The sequence below is a fragment of the Haliotis rubra genome, unplaced genomic scaffold (genome assembly GCF_003918875.1).
Source record: "Haliotis rubra isolate DU_JTF1 unplaced genomic scaffold, ASM391887v1 Scf121, whole genome shotgun sequence".
Classification (NCBI taxonomy): domain Eukaryota; kingdom Metazoa; phylum Mollusca; class Gastropoda; order Lepetellida; family Haliotidae; genus Haliotis; species Haliotis rubra.
The window spans coordinates 1,791,005-1,815,238 of record NW_025765126.1 but is presented as its reverse complement, the minus strand read 5'-3'; the positions used below and the strand labels follow the sequence as shown (position 1 = coordinate 1,815,238).

Genomic DNA, 24,234 nt, shown 5'->3' with positions numbered 1-24,234 from the left:
TATTTACGTGAACAGTAATTTTACTTAGCACTGTTGGAGTTCTAGTATTAGTGATATGTGGTCATATCGATTCGGCCTGTCATCTGTCTGTCACTTCTGTCGAGCGAGCGAAGTCAGACTTGCAAACTCAGTCATGCGGTAAAGCCTAGCGTGAGGTTTATACCATCATCCAGATGTGTCTCAACGATGGCGGCAGCAGCCCAAATGTTGTCGATTTCGAGTATATTTATAACATACAGTGCATTTTCGTTATTTCCAAGTCTCTACGACCACTAAATATTAGTGAGATATCAGTTAATCTAAATGAAACGAATCGGTATTATTCAAAGTTTATGATATCGATTCGGTTATTGTAGATTCGATCAAGTAAGGTCACTAAATGTGGGTGAAGCCATTGACCTCTACGGCACTGCATGAAGTGATTGTCCACGGTGAATGAGTACAGTGTATATTTCGGGGTATACCTGTACCTGAAATTGGCTTCACCCTATCCATGTTTTTCCTGCGAACCTGGAACTCTTCGCCCTACTTTACTGTCAGCAGTACTAATTGTAAGGTAAGTGCTACAGGTATGGGTGATGAAGGTGACTACGAAGTGTGGTATGGCTGAATGTGTGTCACGGTACCTCCACCACACGGATCGTTTTCATTCAGCCAACCACGTGATCTTGTCAGGCAGGCCCAGAATCGATTGTCCATGCTACAGGGATATTGCTGAGATAGTACTGACTATATGAGTGAGTAATTGATTGAGTAGAGTTTTACGCCGCACTCAGCAATATTCCAGCTATATGGCGGCGGTCTGTAAATAATCGAGTCTGTACCAGACAATCCAGTGATCAACAGCATGAGCATCGATCTGCGCAAATGGGAACCGATGACATGTGTCAACCAAGTCAGCGGGCCTGACCACCCGATCCCGTTAGTGGCCTCTTACGACAAGCATGGGTTACTGAAGATCAATACTCTAACCCGGATCTTCACGGGTTGCTGACTATATAAACATACTCACTTATTTACGGTCCATGTGTGTAAAGAGATTGACTGAATTAATTGGACCTCTTCGCCACTTTGTTATCAAACAACTGCAAAGATTCGACACTTGAAACACTGAAGTACTGCTGTAATGTATAATGATGTGTACATCAGTCAAAATCATCAAATTCACAGCACATCGTTTCAGGACATCCAATAAAGTCGAGTGAACAATTCTTTACATATGCTATATTTTGGAGTCACTTTCTCAGTAAAGTAACTGTCACTGGATCCAGAACAATATCTTCTCGATTTAAGAAATACAGATTGCTCTACCCCAAGCAAGCGTCCTCTTACTTTACTCGTTCAGGGCAAAACTATACATGGGGGAGGTGCGAACTGTATTTCATTTCTATGATACCAAATTTAATACTTACTGGCGATTAATCTAAGGCTGAAAACAAACAGAAAAAGACGGTGTCGGTGACCAAAATTAACAATCCTCGTTCAGGGCTAAGTGACGTGCTGTTCTGTTGAAGTGTCTGCCCCCACGTTAACATGCACGTTACCAGGAAAACAAATGATAAATAGTTTGATGACGGTTTACGTTCGGGTTAAACAACTTCTCTATATTATTTTGATTACATCTGTGACTATCGTAAACCATATGGGGCAATATGAACGTCGCATTTCTACTACCAACGTAAGTTCGGAACAGTAAATCCAGATGAAGCTGACTAGTCACCCGACATTCTACGAATGCATTGTGGGACTATGGACACAGACTTGGTTAGCGAACATGGCCTCACTCAGTCAGTCACTCACTCAGTCACTCACTCACTTTGGGTTGAGTCCCATCCGGGATTCGAGTCCACACTCTAAGAATGAGGAACCAAATTTCCAGCACACAAAGTCGGCCATCTAATTAATCCACTCAGCCACCGCGGCCTCAACAAAAATGAAAGTCGGCCAAATGGTAGTTTGTGTAAACCACAGACAATTCTTCTTCCTGTAAATCCTAAAGCAAATTCTTTTCCAGTTTCTACTTTAGTTGTCAGCGTATCATTATTAAATGGTCTGTCTCTTACATAACATACCTCGCTTGTATTTCTTCTTTATGCATCCAACATCTGTTCATTTTTTACATGCAAAGGAAACGATGAAGCCGTCGTTTGATCTTTAACGGACCAACCATCGGGAAAAGCAGGATCTCATTCTCTACGGTAATTAAGCTTTAAGTATCGGCCTAAACCACCCAGACATGTGCCTGCTCTGTGTTTCACCGGATAGGATCAATCAGTGAAGACGCTAGCACATGATGCTCTGCTTGCTGGAGGATGAGTGGTATCTGGCCGGGGAGACCTCCAGTCATTACTGATGACAGAATTATCCAGAAACTTATGTTTATCATTACGGTCAACCGTTATTGGAGCGGCTCCATCTGTTCAATAGAGTGTTTGAATGGCTTTGTGCGCCCTTGTCTTATGTCTGTGATAAATCATCCAAGGCTTCAAGAGTATATGCCGCATGGGTGAGATTATGATTAGCTGGGTTGCTGTACAATTTACATCCTAGACACTGATTATTAGTGTTTACGAACTTAAAAATCTCTTGACGAATGATTTTGGGTGGTCAGTATAATCTCACCATCATGTCTTCCCTACGGGAAATGTTAATTCCGAAGTGAAGGCTGTGTTGAGGCATTATTCGATACTAAACATAATATTTAGAAATGCTGAACCCAAATAACATACCTTTTCCAAATATTTATCAACCTTATTGGATATATAATTATTTTTACAATTATCGAAGAAGACATAAAAACCGATAAACGATTGTTTACGTCAAGCTACACGTTATTACCTATGAATATAGCACAGCTAGAAACTAAAATAAATTACCCCCTCATAATTGTAACCAATAATGCGTGTGTAAAGGTTATAATTTTGTTCAGTATACATATATAGGTTTCCGACCATGAGACACATGAGACAATAAGACACCTTACAAGAGTAAAAATGATATATGATAATCTAGTTATACTCGGAAGAAGTATAGAAAACAATGGTTGACAGTTGCTTTGGATAATGCTGCATAACTACACAATACAGACTGGATTGCCGGCCAGGGGCACACACACACACACACACACACACAAGCTGGTACATATTGTGATCCCCATACGCCTGTGTGTATATAATCAACATTATACCACCCATTCCTAACCATTCTCATCCCGATCTGCTGCTTGAACTCAATATAGCTGACACAGACCAAACTACATCCCACAGCATCACAAGTAGTTACACAATTAGGAGATAAATATCATGTGTTGGCCAATTTCCATTGTAAACACAAAAGTAAACCAAAATGCCCACATGGGTTTTACTGTCTGCACTCATTGACATCGAGTACGGGTACAACAGTGAAGTGTCATCAGCTGGCCGTTTCAGCTGGTTCCCACGGTAGCATCTGGAACTGCTATTTGTGACGTCATTCAGACTTTACTTCACAATATGACTTGAATGACGTCAACACTGATGGCAACGCAGCAATACAACTCTGTGTCATATTTGTACGTGTCAATACGCAGTGAATAGTCTTTCAATTTGCGGGAATCGAATACCATTTGATCATGTTTTTCAACCAATCAGATTAAAGAACACGGTGACTTTTGTTTTACAATGTGGAATCCACCCTGATTACCCCCTATACACACATTATATAACCACACACAAGATATAACCACACACACCGGATATAACCACACACAGGATATAACCACACACAAGATGTCCAATTGACAGTCGCGAGTTTCAGAAATGCTCTACCTTGGAGACTGCAAATGGGTGTTGTACTGCATTGATCCAAGTGTTGTCTCAGGACGAATTCTGTTTCTCCATAGAACGATTCATTCAGCACATCTGCAAGCCAAACAGCTCAATGACCTGTTATTCAGTACTGCCATGACAAGGAGTGGGAACACTACAATCAGCTGTTATTATCCCGCTTTGGTAAACTTGTTATTACCTTAATTTCTTTTGATGTGTGATCTTGTGTTCATGTATCGTTCATTAATATCGTTTACTTGATGAATGTATAGGTGAAATGGTCTTCCTGTATTGATTGAAAACGGATTACATTTGTAATTATCACAATATGCACCAACAGTTTTCTCTTTACAAGTGTCGATGTCGCTGAAAATACTGTGAAAGAATTGTAAAAGAGATCCTGCGCCCGTCCAAACCCGGATTAGCCAAACTGATCGTCTTTTTTGTTTTCAAAGTTTTCAAGTTGTCGGATTTATACTTCAGAAGTGTTGAGATCGAAGGATTCTCCAGTGTAGAAAGTAGGATTATATTTTCATGAGTCTGTTGTTTGAAGGTGAAACGGTTATTGATTCAAACATTCATCATCAAAATGCTCTCTGCTTGAATTCCATAATACCAAAGGCTTCAGCCATTACGTATTTAGATTTATGCATGAATATAAAAGGACAATATAGTATCCTTAAGACTCTTTGCAAATAGAAATTCCAACTTTCCGATAGTTAGTTTTCACATGGGATAATTGAAAAACTGAAGTACGACGCTGTTGTTGGTTTCTGAAATTTGACATATTTTGTTGGACATGTTGAGAATCTGATATTTTCCTGTAGGCTATTACAAGACTACACAGTCTCAATTATGAAATTGAAAATAATTTAAATAAGCTCAGATTATTTTTGTACAAAATGAATGACTTTATTTGTGCTACACATCTGGAGATTGCATTCGTTGACTTGTCATATAAAATTAAACATTTACTGTTTCCTCAATATCAACATTGTTTCAGTGAGGTGTTGTTTCCTCAGATGTTAACACCTATACTGCGACCTACGAGAACTGGTATGGGACATATTTCAGTTACATTCAGTGAGAGCTGAGCATATGGACTGTTCAACTAACCATTTACACGTTTACCCCTCTGATATTTGGCAGACGGAAAAATCATAACCTCGCTTTCCCAAGATAATCCACCTTGTAAGGTCAGACAGGAAACTACTGCAGCAGTGCCCTCTAGCCGCAGAGCAAGTTATGGCGATAGAGCCTTTGCCAAGGCAGGTCCAATGTCATGGAACCAATGACAATGAAAATTTGAAAAAAACTTGTCGGACATCGTTCCATTAAAAAGGTAAAAACACTTCTTTTCAACAGAGCATTGAACCAAGCGCCTTGGATTCAGGCGCCATACAAATTTTAACATTTTATTATTATTATTTACAGCACATTTGTTACATAGCAGCCCTGCACAATTTAGACCATTACTTACCGTGAGTCCCTACATTCTGAGGGGTACTGCGTACAAAGGTACCGGACCAGGGATTTCTGGATCGCAAAACGTGCTCGTTGTTTTGACCTACAGATAAACGTATTTCGAGACTTCATCTGTCCTAATTTCCCATGTGAACATGAATCTCACCAACATTCAAAACACGTTTCCGTAAATACCACACTCACTGAACCAACGAACCACATTCGTTTCACGAAGCAAAATACGGTCTAATCACCTGCCGTCAGTTGGATTGTTAGACTCTGTTTGATGAAGCATATCTCAGTAAATAGTTATGTCAAATGATTGTGGGTGAACGTAAATCAACACTTTAGGCACAGGCAAAAGAATGCATTTACATAATACAGAAAACCGATAAAATACCGGCTAATCCTGCAATCGGCCTCAAGAGACATGACAATGTATCCATGGGTACTAATTACATGCAAATATACCAATTCCTTTGAGGTTCGAACCTTCAATCTGAGAATGGATAAGCAACTGATGCCTCCATCTATCACTGTCAGCCCATTACCCACCAACACTACATCATCTTTGACTGGCAAGAACCGCAAAGCCAAACCTTTTCCTTTGTAGAAGAGGGTCCTCCCGTGGATATCAATGTCATCACGAATGTCTTTCTGTGTGTGGAGCTCCATTCACAAGATGAGAAAAAATATATATCACAGATGGGAAAACAAGGCGCTAGACAAGGAAGGTATGGATTGATGATGGATTATTGAGCATAATTGCTGGTATTTCATACTCATCGCTGCACATCAAAAGCTAGTAAACAGAGAGAATAGTCTTATCTATCAATAGTTATGTCAATACCCCCCTTGTTTCAAGCGGTATAGTGCTTTGAAGTATCCGCCTTAATTACATGTTTTCAGTATGTATGACCATGCTGGAATTATTGACCGTTCCCTTACAGCAGCCTCAGGTAAATTCAGATCAGCGAGTTTGCAACTGAACGGGAATACTCCATTGGGGATCAGGGGAACAAAGAACAAAAAAAACATTAATGTTGAATCATTTGTAAAATACAACACAGCATTATATACATCACACGGATACGAAAGAAATAGAATATTTTAACTATGCACCAGTAGGTTTCTCTTCACCCAAAAAAGGCTGCAAATGAGTGATGCCTGAGACAATATTATGATAGTATTGAAAAGATTTGAACGAGGCCAAACCCTGCTCAGTCAAACCGTTCGTCTCTTTCTCAAATCGAAGACCTCCATCGGTCAGATTTATACTTCTTAAGTTTGAGATCTTGGGCTCTCCAGTGTAGAAAGAAGGATTATATTTCCACGAGGCTGTTATTTGAAGTCATTGATAAAGTTATTGATTCCAACATTTATCATGTATCAATATGTCGTCTTGTGCATTCCGTGACTCCTTGAAGCCAACAGATACGAATTAGATTTGAACAGTTAATGGAAGGCATCTCAACGTTCTTAAGCGGCTGCATGTAACACAAACAGACCTGTCCTTGAACACGGGCATGTAAAAAACATGTAGAACTATTCATTGCAGACTTAACGTCGTGTGGATGAAGCTATGTTTGACATTCATCTGATCATGCGAAAGGGGGCGTACTTGGACAAAGTACAATTAGTTGTTTCAATGCACATAGTAACATGATGGGTAGCATGTGGTCAAAGCATGTGGTTGCCCAATTGAAGCCTCGGATTGGACAAACCAGCATGGGTACAATGTGTGAAACTACTTTATTATGCCCTCCACCTTACAATAAAGGGTATATTGCTGAAGGCGTGTGATGCCTATAGTGCTTAAGGGAATCGAATTTTACCCCATACCCGTGCCAGCCATGTCAGACCCCGGGACCCGCTATCCTACAGAGAGGTCACACTTTAAGCATATAGGAACCTACACCGTAGCATACCAAACACAATATTGTAAGAGCTTCCAGGTGTATCACTCGTGGGCAGTGTGGATTCAGGAAAGTCAGATCCACTAACGACCATGTCTCTGGTCTAAACTCAGTGATAGAAATCTGAACTTTCTTACTACGTTTGTAGTTCAAGATTGATGTGCAATCGAGAAATACGTATCGATATATACCATAACGTCCAGAGGTCTGTGCGACTGAAAGGTGAATGAACGGGCTGGTTTCGCATGATTTAGGGCTACGTCAAGGATATACAGCAAACTAGCGACCATTGTCAACACGCGTGCTAACAAACCCGAGCCACATCCACACTTTACGATAAAGGGCAAATCTGACTAAGACGTTATGAAACTGAAAGGACACTTGCGAAGGTTAGGGATAGACATGATGTTTTGTGACTTCAGTCTGCGGATATCCACAACTAATCCTGATGCCATTTGACCACTCGTCCTGTGTCCTATCTACAACATACCGAGTCGTACGAGATGATCCGACATTGTGCGAACGGCTCCAGGCGTCCTACGCTGAATTCGTGAATACGTGAGAATGACAGGGCTTTGATAATTCGTTTTGATATTTTGACACAGAAAGGTGTGTTAGGAAACACTGTAAGGATAACGTGGATCACAGCAAGGAACCAAGAAGATATTGGGATAGCTACTGACGCCACGAGGCTGAGTCGGCTTTGCAATCATAACAGATGATGTGTCGTGTGTGAAAGTGGCTTGGGTCCATGACATTTTCCTGTGGAGAAAAAAACAAACATTTGACATAATACTTTTTAGCCTGCTCAGTCAGCTGTTTTGTGAAAGGAATAAATGCATGCAAAGAAATGGTCGATACATCCGGCGTTTCTCAAGGAAAATAGGAGTTGTAGGAGTACCAAGACTAAGATATGTTACATGCACGGGTGACGGGAACAACTTTTTGGGGGGTTATATGAATGATTATCACCTATATAGTACCAGATATCTACCATTAACTGTTCAAATCTCATTGGTAATTTCCCGTGAAAATCCGGGTTAGAATTGATTTTCAGCAACCCATGCTTGTCGTAACGGGACTATCGGGGTCGGGTGGTCAGGCTCGCTGACTTGGTTAACACATGTCATCGTATCCCAATTGCGTAGATCGATGTTCATGCTGTTGATCACTGGATTGTCTGGTCCAGATGCGATTATTTACAGACCGCCGCCATATAGCTGGAATATTGCTGAGTGCGGCGTAAAACTAAACTCACTCACTCATTGGTAATTGTTTGCTTGAAGGTTTTATGGAATCAAATAAGACATATTGAAACATGACAAATGTTGGAATCAATAATAGTGTCACCAGCTTCTAACAAGAACCTTATGGAAAGACAATGCGGCTTTCCACGGGCAGAAACACGTCAGTAACTGGAAAACATTGAATTCAAAACAGACGATCATGTCTTCAAACATTTGTTGATGATATGGAAAACTAATGGTGCGTCATTGGATATGTCGAAATACGAATTCGATCGGACATATTTCTCATATGGGACTGAAAAGCCAGTTATGGATATGTACGCCGTGATCCTATATGCCAGACCAAGTCTGTCACCACAGCTTAAAGTTAGTGTGAAAGAACGAAGGCTGGATGGCATCTTCATGATGTCCAATAACCATTTCACCTCATTCTACAGAAATCACAAAAGGCATATCCGTCAGTCGTCTTTGACACTTGCTTGGGGATTGAGCCTCAACGTCAAACGAAAGATACAGCAAAGGATGTACCCCCCTTTTATTGCTACTTCCTGTGTTCTTGTAGTGTGACCAGTTGACATCGAGTGGTGCCCCTCCTAAAGTGGTCATATCAGCATTGGACCTAAGTTGTCTCTCCGGAAGGATTTGGAGAATCGACCGAAATAATGCATGGTATTTCCCTTCATGTACGTTGAAACTTAAATTTCACGCTCAGTTCGGGTATAGTATAATAACACACATACAAGGTAATTGATTTATTGTTTCGACCTTATTGCAATACCCAAAACTCCTAATTGGCCTTATTTTTCTGTTTTCAATTGTGATATTTTGAAAAAAACCATAGACTCCTATTTTCCTTGAGAAGCGCGGGATGTATCGACCATTTCTTTACATCCATTTATTCCTTTCACAAAAGAGTTGACTGAGCAGGCTAATTTCTCGGGCATGAAGAATATTTGTCACGGTCAAGTTCACGTTCATTTATACATCAAAACCACTCACAGTGGTACATAGTAGATTCATACGTGAATAATACAACGAGGCAACATTGCTGTCATCGCTGAGTCTACCAATCTCGAACAAAACTCGACAAATGCCTTTCGCAATACCTATGTAAATTTAGTAACAGTTCGACCTGTCTGGGACTTCAACACGACCGGGAATTTTATACATCCAAACACAAGAACAGCGGTTTGACTTTACATCAGGCGTGTTAGACAGAACAATTTCTCTACCACAGGGAACGGCTTGGTGTTGTAACTATTGGGAGCCTAATCAGAAGGTATATGGAGTTGGAAACGATCATGACCTGGTATATCACAAGGGACGCAGCATTACACAGGTACTGTAGCGGACAAACCCGACTGTCCCTGTCACAAATAAAGGTAATAAACCAAGTCAATATTTCAATGGAATTACAGTTAGAATCTGGACGATATTCCATTGTTTTGCAGATGTCGGTCTCTAAATATGTTGAACCTATACGTACATGTGAACGACTTGAAACTCGAATAATAATGCGATAGGTAGATACTAGGAATACAATAAAAACGAGGAAGACTGACAGGACATATGAACTGAACCCAGTTCAAATTTGCTTCTACGTTTACCTTTGAAATACAACAGGCGCAATACAAAGAAAGAAAACAGAAACATTGACATTCTGATTTATCAAATCGTTTACAAAGGCTAATTATGAACCTTTTATTTTTACAATCACGTCGCTGAGGCCAATTATTCGTTCTTTCTCCAAACATCAAATCAATTTATTCGTACGTGCTTCATTATATTAAAGCAGAAGTGAACGTGAAATGTATCGGGTTTCAAACCTACATGAAGAGCCATTTAATCTCACAGACTGCAAAACACGCATCAGTTCGGTCGATTCCACAAACCCTTCTGGAGAAACACTCACAGCCACTGGTTACACTACAAAACCGTCAATGCAGGATATTGCAATAAAAGGGTGATCACTGCACCATTTCTTTTCACGTGAAAACATCAATATAGGCAATTCGTTTGATCTCAGTCTCTCAAGCACGTTTGTATAGGCGATCGCGGAATAAGCCCGTGCATGGTTTCTGTAGACTGAGGTGAAATGATTATTGAACATGGCAAATCGTTATGAAGATGCCACCTCGTGTAAGTTCATTCACACTAACGTTGCTAACGTGTGGTGACAGACTAGATCAGAAACACTGGGTACATGCGACGACATTTATCACTGGCAAATAGATTTGACATTCCCGTACGAACAGACGTAATGACTGTGGTTTGATGGTACCAATGGTCCTTGGATTCCGATCAGGTGTTGGACAGTTTGGTTTGGCATGACGTCAGTTACTATAATTTCCATCAGGTGTTGGACGGTTTGGTTTGGCATGACGTCAGTTACTATAATTTCCATCAAGTGTTGGGCAGTTTGGTTTGGCATGACGTCAGTTACTATAATTTCCATCAGGTGTTGGACGGTTTGGTTTGGCATGACGTCAGTTACTATAATTTCCATCAGGTGTTGGACAGTTTGGTTTGGCATGACGTCAGTTACTATAATTTCCATCAGGTGTTGGACAGTTTGGTTTGGCATGACGTCTGTTACTATAATTTCCATCAGGTGTTGGACAGTTTGGTTTGGCTATAATGACAGGTGTTCAGTTTTGGCATGACGTAAGTTACTATAATTTCCATCAGGTGTTGGACGGTTTGGTTTGGCATGACGTCAGTTACTATAATTTCCATCAGTGTTGGACGGTTTGGTTTGGCATGACGTCAGGACAGTTTGGTTTGGTTTGGCATGACGTCAGTTACTATAATTTCCATCAGGTGTTGGACAGTTTGGTTTGGCATGAAGTCAGTTACTATAATTTCAATCAAGTGTTGGACGGTTTGGTTTGGCATGAAGTCAGTTACTATAATTTCCATCAAGTGTTGGACGGTTTGGTTTTGGGTTGGTCACAATGGAACTCTGATATATATGTGAACTCGAGAACGTCGGATTCGTGCAAGGGACGCAACTCACTGAACTTCACAAGTAATTGGATGGAACGATCAGTTTGTAGATTTTTCTTGGTGGAACTCACGAACACAGGTATGGCACTGACAGCAAGGTATGGATAACGTGCAGATGTTGACTGCTGGGTAACTTAGTGGTCATACAGCTTGAACTCACAGTTGTGCATGAACATGTTGAAAGTGTAGATCCACTTCGCTATTAAGAGTTGTGTCCCTTAGCACTACCAGGTCTGAATCCGGGTTCCTGTCACAGCTCAGGTAACGTCCTTTTTGTCTGCACGGTGAAAAAAAATCATTTTTTCTCGTATCAACAGAATACAATCAAAACTGTAATTAAAGATTTCATCGTGAACATTTGTTATTACACCTACTTGTGCTGTTGGAAGGTATGGCTATGATTTAGAAAGTGGGCATTGAGCAAAATACTTGCCAGTTGAATTATTGCAACATTATAACTAAAAACTCCCCATGCCCCTGACCTAGTCGCTGAGTGATAAGATTAGCGTGTACTACCGACGCCCACCTTGGAGATGGCAACGTCTGCGTTATGACCCTAAGGACCATGAGTGGGTGGTAATCTAATATTCTTATATCTTGGAACGGGGGATGAGAATTTTTGCATATGCCAGCGCTTTTAATGGTCTGAGATTATTTTTGACACTGGTAAGAACAAAAATGAATATGTATATACGATATGAGATAAACTGACGTAGAAAATAAAGTACACACGTAGTGCTTTGTGAGTATTTTCCAAACACTAACGAAAATGGTTCGAACAGTCACTGTTCACAAACATTGTGTACGTGTCGCCAACACACCATATCGTACCCCATGCCATGCCTGGCGCCCTGTTAATATTTTTAGCTGTAACTTTCAGAATGTCTGTGGTAACCAGAAAATGTTTTTAGTTTTACACGGGTGCAGTCCCGAGAACTAAAACTTAACAATCCGAATAGGTTTCATAATGAAATATCTCAGCTTGTTTTTAGAGAAAACAATGTATCATTGTAAAATGAAAACTTCCTTCTTTTCCGTTTCCACTTTCACCCAACACTACATTTTCCTACTCCTAGTATGTGGATCAATCTGCGTGTGGCTGCCATAATAAGGCTTGAATACTACTAACAGAAAGCAAGAGCAATGTCACTCGCTAAACCCACATAGCTTAAATCCTAAATAAATGGAGAGTAATGTAAATTAGTAAACTTCTTAAGTTTTCCTCTGCGGTTTCTCATGACATACGTTCATGTTTATGTTGTCTTTATCAGGTGACCCAACACACTCCAGCACAACACACATTAAGAAAATGTTTAGGTCTGTCCGTACCAAAGTTAGCTTTTAAAACCCTTTTATAATATTTTTCGGTTTGCCTTTCTGAAAACAATGAGGTGAGTATGACTATTTTATTCAATTTAGTATTCGTTATGTTGTGTGTGTTATTTTATATGTATTGTGCGTTAAGACCATCTGCTGGGGTTGTGTGGTGAGGACCTTGTTTTGTGTGTTAAAGCCGTTTCTATGTTTTACGAGCCGTCTGGATACTTGGTGTGTCAAATCTGTCTATCGAACACCCCGGATCCTCGTTTAGCATTCCGTCAGAAGATAGCACGTCTGAATTCTATCCAAATCTGAAGAAAAACATACACAGTTAATTAAATAGTCTTTGCTGAACTTTATCAGAAGGAACGTCGAAATACGGATGTACATCTTATAGGAGACTTTGTTTTGCCACGGTGATACCGTGGGTGATTATGCCATTTACATCACGTCATGTCGACTTAATGACGAAGGAAAGGCCGAACACAACTCTGTAGACCGATTAGCGGCATCAGGGACAACTTGGCCGTCAATACACTATGAAGTTTGCCATGTGGCAGGTGTGTGTGTAAACTCTTTGAGAGAGGATGTGTATTCTTTACATTTTACTTAATCTTGATGTGTGTTTTTGTCTGTATGCTGGTTTATTTTTTATTCGATTTTGTTGTTGTTGTTGTTGTTGTTGTTGTTGTTGTTGTTGTTGTACTTTTCCTAATCGATCACCCCCACTAATATGTAAGCCTGGTAGAGGATGGGAAATTATTTGACGATGAAACGCAGATTTCACAGCTCCTAGCGGGCCGTTCACAGGGATTCTACGAGCGCATCTATCAATTCTTTCTCACGACTCTTGCTCTTGTCAAGGACAACGTGAGATGTCAAGTTGGTATGAAACCTTTGTTTCCGACCAGACGATGATTGAATATCGTTGGTACGCAATTGTAGTGTTAAAAAACCTGTGTAGGTTAACTGTAAGCAACTTCGAATATTTCATGAATGTATTTATGATGAAGTCGAATATTTCATGAATGTATTTATGATGAAGTGATAGATGGATTTTGACGAAAGCTTGATCAGTATTTAAGTAATGGATATTTCTGTGAGGTGAAGGTATGTTTCAGATGTTCTTATGACCCGACGTTCTGTCGAGGTGAAATAATAATTATAATTATATTGTGTACATGTATGTTATTCTAGGCTGGATACACAAGGTGCATGCTGAAAGCGCTATCATCACCTCGTCCAATGATTTACTGTCCTCTCGATTTTCACCCTCAGCTCTCAGCCGAAGCTGCCTCGTCGGGCGCTGGTATGTTTACAATGCCGTTACACCCTGTCGGGTACTCGGTTGTAATGCTGCGGGTACAGAGGCATGATTCCAAGTCACGAGTGCTGATTCTTAGTTTATTATTCAGTACTTTGGCCACATGGCCTATTGTACAACAACACGACATAATACAATTTGGACCTGGTATTAAATACATTGTTGAGATAATGCAACAGATTTAGTAACGTAACTATTTAACAAATTTATCATACTTTGAGCAGCAATGAGAGAACTGTTTGGCAAAAATCTACTCCTTGGAGATGAATATTTACTACAAACAAGACTTTAGTAACACATGAAGCTCATCTTCCCTACCACAATAACAATGAGAACAAATATCTAAGTGATTTACACATGAAACAGCACTCGCCTTTTCCTTTTTATTGTACTATAAACAGGAAAAGGCGAGTGTTGTTTCATGTGTTTCCGTGTGGGGAAGGACCGACACCCCAGAAACGTTCAAGAGTGAAGCTGCCGACCCAACCGATGTAGCTCAATGTCCTCTCAAACAATTATTTTCAGTCTCACATTATCAATTCAGAAAGCATGGGCTAATATAGGAAGTGTTGCACAACAAATGTATAAATATGGTTATGGGTTGATTCCCAAGTTGAAAGTTTGAGATAACTGGAAACCAGTCCGTAACTTGATGTGGAACTAACAACAATTGTATTCTTAAATTAACTAAGTTGAAGATACGGTACAGGTCACTGCGAAGGTGACCGTACACAATAGAGTGGCGGTACAAATACAAAAGCAGTATGATATAGAAGCATCATTAAAGAACGTGATGGACATCTTCTCTTCGCAGCAACAATAGTCAAGCTTCCAAAATGTCAAACCTGAGTATCAAGGGTGAAATGTTGGTCTTCTTGTAATGTGAGAGAGGCGGTGGGGTAGCCTAGAGGTTAAAGCGTTGGTTTGTCCCGCCGAAGACCCGGATTCGATTCTCCTGGGTACAATGTGTGAAGCCCATTTCTGGTGTCCCCTGCCGTGATATTGCTTTAATATTGCTAAAAAGGGCGTAAAACCATACTCACTCACTGTAATGGGAGATGGGAGGCAACAGTTAGCTACCCTAATATAGATAAGAGTTTCCCCTAACTCTCTGGGACAAACACTACTGGAAAGACCCACTCGGGTGAAGTACCTTCCGGAACTCTTACTCTAAATATAGCACACCACTGCCCGTACTGAATGTCAACAGAACCGACGTAATACATTTGATACACTGTTACCCAACGCTGCCACATGTCAATATCTTAAACCTGTTTGAAATTGCCGAGATAATCTGAATGATATCCATTTGAGATGAGGCGGATTGAAGATGACACCCTAACACGAGGCGGACAGAAGATGACACTCGAAAGATGAGACGAATTAGGTTGAGTGAGTGAGTTTAGTTCTACGCCGCACTCAGCAATATTCCAGCTATATGGCGGCGGTCTGTAAATGATCGACAATCCAGTGAGCAACAGCATGAGCATCGATCTACGCAATTGGAATACGATGACATGTGTCAACCAAGCCTGACCACCCGATCCTGTTAGTCGCCTCTTACGACAAGCATGGGTTACTGAAGATCAATTCTAACCCGGATCTTCACGGGTTGACGGATAGAAGATAACACCCTGAACATGAGTCGTTTCTGGAGTTATTTTTTATTTAATTCAAAATTGTATGTCACATCTGATAGTATCACTCATTCCTGCAACGGTTTGTGAAAGGAATCTATGCTTGACTTTGAGTACAAACAAAAAGGTTCACGTGAGAGTAGGGAAGGAAGGAATTTGCAGCAACACGACTTCTGTAAGTTGTAATTATGTGGCAATAGAAATACCTGTAGATTTTATTAAAGATGAAATGTCTAACGATACCTATTCGCTGTTGAGTATTTGCACATTGTTTGTTTTCTCCACGACAGTTAATACAGTACAGTTAATGTTTTTGATATAATACTGCGGAGTTATGATAAATGGATTTTCAATTGAAAATATAAAATATGATCAACAGGTACAGTTAATTTTGTTTCTCAGTTTATTTATGAATACATAAACCCATTACATTCAGTTTAATACCCTCACAAGCCTATCACAAGGCTCTAATTGTCTTAACTGACCCAGTTACAAAGCGAGCTCTCCGCAACAATTCAAAGAATCCACTCAAATTCAGACAAGTTTATTTTTGACAAAAAAACGGTTGGATGAGTGGCTGTATCCAAGAAATAATTCGCGTATCCATAATTTGTTATTTGTTACTGTACAGTCAGAATGAACGAGGTTCCACGGTAAATCCTCCAGGTTTTTTTTATAGGTAGCCTTTGTCCGCAGAGAACATTTGGCCCCGACGACTTCCCATCACGTTTGTCAATGTCAACTGGTCTTCGCATGGTTCTATAAATAGAGAGGGGGCGGTGGGGTAGCCTAATGGTTAAAGCGTTGGCTCGTCACGCCGAAGACCCGGGTTCGAATCCCCACATGGGTACAATGTGTGAAGCCCATTTCTGGTGTCCCCCGCCGTGATGTTGCTGGAATATTGCTAAAAGCGGCGTAAACTCAGTCAGTCAGTCAGTCTATAAATAGAGAATACTACACGAGGTCTGATTACATACGAATTATACGAAACGAGTGTCCGAAAGCGAGGTTAGAAACCATAGGAAGGTCACGAGTTTCGTATAATTCGTATTTAATGAGACCGAGTGTGCTATTTTATTTATTTCCCACTTCTTACATGCATTGAATTGACAAAATAGCGTATTTTTGTTATTGTTATGATTACAAACCGAATTTTGTTCTGTAGTACACTTTTGCATGACGTCACACTGTATTGACGTCACTACGCAATTCTCGTCTGTCCCCTTGGTAACCGACGTCACGATGCATGTCAGTTATCATCGCCTCTCGTACAGCCTCCTACAGCACCCCGTTTCTTGGTTTGCAACTGCTTCACTCGGCTAACATCACTGGGGGAAACGTTGCGTTTATGTTTTTCGACGGATATAATGTCTCAGTTCGACTCACAAATAAACAGCCACTCTCCTACCCAGAGTTCCATGCGGCAAGCCAGCATAGTACCTCTGCCACAGGCCAGAAAAATGTGACGATTCGTCACATCTTGCAATGTCCATTCAATATAATGTACAGATTTCTTTTACTCTTTTATTTTTGACGAGTCTACACATCTAACTAAACATCTTTAATAGAATGGTTTAGTTTCACTGAGAAAATATCCCAAAACATGTAACACTATTTCGATTTGCGTAGAGATCCTTTGTTTACATAGGTTGTACGGCTACACCTGCTGTCATCGAAGCCGAAGGAGAGCAAACGATGCAGCCAGTTTGATATCTAAATATGTACTGTCATAGACCTAACTGTCGCAGTTGTGGAAGAATATATATGTAACAATGTAAAACATTATGAAGAGTGCGCCGCAAAGCTTTCGCGAGTCCAGTTTCTTCTTATTATGAATATGCGCGTTTGATTTCAAACAAGACAAAAGTCCGGTCACGTGATATGCAAATTAGTCTGTGGCAGTGATGTTATGTTAAGTCATCGCTGTGCCGAAGTGTGATAAACAGCGACACGGCAACGTTCGCAATGTTTACATTCCCACAATACATCTAAGTTGTAGAATGAATGAATTCACGTGTGTGTTAAGAATGAACAAGTAGTTCCGTCACAACGTGACCTAACTGAGAGGTCATCGGTTATCTAATCAAATCGTTAGAATCTCAGGTCAAGTCGTTACGACACAGGTCAACGCGATACGACACTCGTGTGACGTACGAGGTTCGTATGCAACTACCCATACGTTGACCACGTGGGTAATAAATGCCGAGACGTCACTTAAAGGTTTGTCAGGCCCGGGAGACACACGTAGTGGATGAGGGTCCTGGGATCTTCGGTGTCTGCAAACAGTAGTTTTCGTAATGAGCCACAAGGGACTGTCAATTTAATGATCTGGTTCCTAATTTATTTATTTTAAACTAATTCTTCGAGGAATCTCCTGAAAACATTTTTGTTCCTCCCATCTAGTAAATAACCAAGTATGTCTCAAAAGAATAGTCCTCTTTTTACAAAATCCCAGCACACCCTCCCTCATCATTAAAAGACGAGGCTATTCGTCAATGTATCTGAAAGGTAATGCTTACTTACATGCGCCTAAGGGACGTTATTGTCGGTCGAGTGGTTATTGTGTTGATGTGTAAAGATTACCATCTGGAAGTTACACTCAGCGGTTGAGTAATGATATGTCATTTGTTGTCATGTGTGACCAGGATAACAAGTGAATTAATAACAGGCTAGAGACCGTTAAGTCTCAAGAACAGAAAACAGAAATATATACGTTAGAAGCTCTCCATGCGAATGCAGCTGGATGTCCAGCTCGTGATATTGACGGGATTCTCCTCCAAGCAGCAAGTTACTGTTATGGCTATGCAATTATTATATTATCTGGGGCTTTTTTGTAATGTGTAGGAATTTCAACTTAGCCTCCCGTCAGTCAATTACAATAACAATGTGCACATAAAGCCATGGTTATATCGTTGTTAGTTGTATTGTGGATTGCATATGCAAGCAGAGTGCAGGCGCAAGTCGTGTCAATCATATGCAGTGATAACTACTAATACAGATCCAACATCTGTCAACATTTTGTCATACGTTGGTGGGAAGATGCCGAGACCGAATGTTGCCAGTCAACATTTGCACGTCATTTCATCATACACGACATATAGCTTGGGATCCCTACATCCAAATCAGATAACCCAATTCAATGGACCGAAAGTGGTAGACAAAGAGTTATCTCCCTTACACACCCTTCACCTTCGTCAGGACTGCAGGACATGACAGACAGACAGACAGACAGATATAGTTCATTAAAGTGTCACGTGAACGATTGCATGAAATAAAATACACAAAAGAAGCAATAAAATATTCATTCACCCAGCCAATATGGCTTATGAGACATTATATACTATTCAAAAACTATGTACATTTCGTTTTAGAATAAGATATAAGAACTAGTTAATGGATAATATTTTTTTACAGGAATAAATGACGTCTTCTCAGCATGTTATTCACAGTCGGTGATAAAATTAGCGGGTCTGGCGACATTAAAATATTTAATACATGCACATTGTTATTATAATTAAAAACTTCAATTATTACACAATTCAATTAAGCTGATATCTATGATCCTGATAAAAATAACAATTCAAAAGAAAATATGTGGGGGGGGCGTGTGCGTGTGATCCCCGACCGCGTCATACCGAAAGACGTTAAAATATGGTACTTGTTAGTCCCTGCGTGGCGCTCGGCATTAATGGGTACAACAAGGACTGATCGGCTCGGAGTCAGTATACTGTGTCTGAGTGGGGTATTCATGCTTCACTGCGGCATTGTATCTCAGTGAGCTAGCACTATAAAACCAGCTTCAGTCTGGGCTAGTACAAGCAGCCGCACATACACATACACACGCATGCACGTCGTCATATGAGCGAAATATTCTCAAGCTCGCCGTTAAACCCAATTTCACCTCACCTCACCTGTAACGACCTGTTTCCACACGTAATTGTAGATTACCGCAGCGTAGTTTAGTCAGGTTATAACATCTGCCCAGTTCGAGGAGGGTATCGGACCAAACAATCAGCAATTGTCTGCGACCGGTGGGAATTTGCCCCTGGGGCAGACTTTGGCTCTGTATTGAGATGTTTACCTCGTACAGAGCAACACCGTACAGGCCTGGACTAGCGACGAGTCTGTAATAAATCATGGTCTCTTCTACAACGCCGAGAAGGTGTGTCTACCTGCGTCAAAATGTTCCACCGAGCAATGGTCGACAGGTTGACAGAGTCAGTGGTGATGTGAGAACGGAACGCCCGTCAACCTAATCACTTATACCGTCGGACATATTTCTTAATTGGTCGAGTTTATTCAATTTGACAAATGTCTTTGCAATCAATTTATTAAATGTAAAATATTTAATTCCAGATGAACTGTAGCCCACATGCTCTGTCCTCATTGGATGATTAACTCATTCAACCCACTCTTTTAACGAATGTTATATTTTTAGATTTATGTTATGTATTTAATACACTTTTATATTTGGTATTTTATGTTTCTACGAAAAGTAAATAAGGAACCTCAAGAAAGGTGGACGAATCTAGAGCAAATGCTCACTGTCCACAAACCGTGTAGGGGAGACAACTCAATGAGACCTGTCGGTCTTAACGCCCATGATAGAACTGGCACAGTTGTATTTTTACGAACGCTTCCCTCAGATCAGAGAAAACACATTTCCGAGTTGGTTTTGCATAGAAATAATTCCCTACTTCATCCCTGTTCATTAACTCAAGCGTTCATTTAACCCCATGTTATGTTTGTGTGCTCCGTCTTCATCCATCTTCCACGTCTTGATATAACTGTAACGCTGTTCACGGTGACGTTAAACCGTCCCAATCACCCGCGCTAGCCGCTACACTGTGTTCGTCTTCATTACGGCGGTCGTGGCGCCAGCAAGTATGAAAAGGTTATCTTTAACACGGTTAGGCAAGTTATTTAACCACTTTTCTGAGTAACGACGACCGTGGACATTTACCACAGTGACGAAAACCAACAGAAAAAGTATCACACTTCCACAAGGTTCGAAGCAACGTGCATATAATGACAGCTGTCAGTCAGGCAAAACATTGCGCAGCAATGGGTCACCCTGCTGCAAGACCACACTGGGTTTCAGAACTGGATGAAAGTCGTGATATTGTTTTAGTTTAGGTTTTGATGTTTCAACAGCTGCGACCTTGCACGCTTATTTGTGAAATAGCCATTGCAAAATATCGACTGCATGCATAAAGACACAGAACATGATGCTTACCACCAACAGCTATAGATATATCTAACATTAAATACAACCAGATAGAGACTTTATATATCAGTATGTCGCCCTTTGAAAAGTTTTAGGTAGTTCCAAATTAGTATTAGTAAATGTTGGTTACAAGATACTTAAGTGCGGTCGTTGAATACAACAGTGTACACATACGATAGGAGAGCTTTGACTTTCCTGCTACAAAGAATTCGGAAGTACTTTGATACAGTCAAACAACGCTGTATCGACGTTGAATGGATCTTCGTAAATGTTTCAAGTTATCCAACGGGAGAAATATATGAATACAGTAAGAAAGGAGACAAACTTTACCTTAAGTTTCATCAAACTTCAAAACAACGGTTTTTGTGAAATACACAATGCCATTTAAATAGTGGTCAAATGTAACATATGTTATATTTGGGATTACACTTTCTTTGCAAAGTACAGAGTCTAGTACTTTTTTGGGTTGATTCCTATCCGGGATTCGAACCCACACCCTCAGAGTGAGGCTCCTAATCGCCAGCACACAAAGTCAGACGCCTAGAGGGGTACATGAAGTCCGCAGTCTAGACTACCAGTTGTCCAACTTCCATTTTTGTGGAAGCCGCGGTGGCTGAGCGGTCTAGGCGTCTGTAATTGTGTGCTGGCGATTAGGTGCCTGACTCTGAGGGTGTGGGTTCGAATCCCGGATAGGACTCAACGCAAAAATAGTTCTAGAATCTGTACTTTACAAAGAAAGTGTAATCCCAAATATAACATATGTTACAACGGTATTTGTACCACGCAGATTAACACAGTTAGTCACTCACACAAACTCTACTGTCTCCAGGCCTATACCCACTCTCACACACGCCACTGACTCCTAGAGCCATACCCGCTCATACACAGTCGACTGACTCCAGGCCTATTCCCACTCACACACACTTTACTGACTCCATGCCTATACCCACTCACACACACTCCACTGACTCCAGGCCTATATCCACTCACACACACTCCACTGACTCCAGGCCTATACCCACTCACACACACTTTACTGACTCCAGGCCTATACCCATACACACACTCCACTCACACAGGACTATACCCACTGACACAGGCCTCCACTGCAGGCCTATACCCACTCACACACGCTCCACTGACTCCAAGCCTATACCAACTCACAAACACTCTACTAACTCCAGGCCTATACCCACTCTCACACACAGTCGACTGACTCCAGGCCTATACCCACACACACACACACTTAACTGACTCCAGGCCTATACCCACTCAACACACACTCCACTAACTCCAGGCCTATACCCACTCAACACTTTACTGACTCCAGGCCTATACCCACTCACACACACACCACTAACTCCAGGCCTATATCCACTCACACACGCCCATGATAGAACTGGCACAGTTGTATTTTTACGAACGCTTCCCTCAGATCAGAGAAAACACATTTCCGAGTTGGTTTTGCATAGAAATAATTCCCTACTTCATCCCTGTTCATTAACTCAAGCGTTCATTTAACCCCATGTTATGTTTGTGTGCTCCGTCTTCATCCATCTTCCACGTCTTGATATAACTGTAACGCTGTTCACGGTGACGTTAAACCGTCCCAATCACCCGCGCTAGCCGCTACACTGTGTTCGTCTTCATTACGGCGGTCGTGGCGCCAGCAAGTATGAAAAGGTTATCTTTAACACGGTTAGGCAAGTTATTTAACCACTTTTCTGAGTAACGACGACCGTGGACATTTACCACAGTGACGAAAACCAACAGAAAAAGTATCACACTTCCACAAGGTTCGAAGCAACGTGCATATAATGACAGCTGTCAGTCAGGCAAACATTGCGCAGCAATGGGTCACCCTGCTGCAAGACCACACTGGGTTTCAGAACTGGATGAAAGTCGTGATATTGTTTTAGTTTAGGTTTTGATGTTTCAACAGCTGCGACCTTGCACGCTTATTTGTGAAATAGCCATTGCAAAATATCGACTGCATGCATAAAGACACAGAACATGATGCTTACCACCAACAGCTATAGATATATCTAACATTAAATACAACCAGATAGAGACTTTATATATCAGTATGTCGCCCTTTGAAAAGTTTTAGGTAGTTCCAAATTAGTATTAGTAAATGTTGGTTACAAGATACTTAAGTGCGGTCGTTGAATACAACAGTGTACACATACGATAGGAGAGCTTTGACTTTCCTGCTACAAAGAATTCGGAAGTACTTTGATACAGTCAAACAACGCTGTATCGACGTTGAATGGATCTTCGTAAATGTTTCAAGTTATCCAACGGGAGAAATATATGAATACAGTAAGAAAGGAGACAAACTTTACCTTAAGTTTCATCAAACTTCAAAACAACGGTTTTTGTGAAATACACAATGCCATTTAAATAGTGGTCAAATGTAACATATGTTATATTTGGGATTACACTTTCTTTGCAAAGTACAGAGTCTAGTACTTTTTTGGGTTGATTCCTATCCGGGATTCGAACCCACACCCTCAGAGTGAGGCTCCTAATCGCCAGCACACAAAGTCAGACGCCTAGAGGGGTACATGAAGTCCGCAGTCTAGACTACCAGTTGTCCAACTTCCATTTTTGTGGAAGCCGCGGTGGCTGAGCGGTCTAGGCGTCTGTAATTGTGTGCTGGCGATTAGGTGCCTGACTCTGAGGGTGTGGGTTCGAATCCCGGATAGGACTCAACGCAAAAATATTTCTAGAATCTGTACTTTTACAAAGAAAGTGTAATCCCAAATATAACATATGTTACAACGGTATTTTGTACCACGCAGATTAACACAGTTAGTCACTCACACAAACTCTACTGTCTCCAGGCCTATACCCACTCTCACACACGCCACTGACTCCAGCCAGCCATACCCGCTCATACACAGTCGACTGACTCCAGGCCCATTCCCACTCACACACACTTTACTGACTCCATGCCTATACCCACTCTCACACACACCCACTGACTCCAGGCCTATATCCACTTCCACTGACTCCAGGCCCTATACCCACTCACACACACTTTACTGACTCCAGGCCTATACCCACTCACACACACTCTACTGACTCCAGGCCTATACCCACTCACACACAGTCCACTGATTCCAAGCCTATATCCACTCACACACACTCTACTGACTCCAGGCCTATACTCACTCACACACACTTTACTGACTACAGGCCTATACCCACTCACACACCCTCCACTGACTACAGGCCTATACCCACTCACACACGCTCCACTGACTCCAAGCCTATACCAACTC

The 24,234-nt window shown here is 41.1% G+C and overlaps 1 long non-coding RNA gene across 1 annotated transcript; it reads left to right on the top strand.

Moving 5' to 3' along the window:
- Window positions 1–1,454: 1,454 nt before the first annotated feature.
- Window positions 1,455–22,794, top strand: LOC124265223. The gene is made up of 3 exons (XR_006895387.1): window positions 1,455–1,682; window positions 18,030–18,034; window positions 22,783–22,794. It is a non-coding gene; the product is annotated as an uncharacterized LOC124265223 (long non-coding RNA).
- Window positions 22,795–24,234: the final 1,440 nt, after the last annotated feature.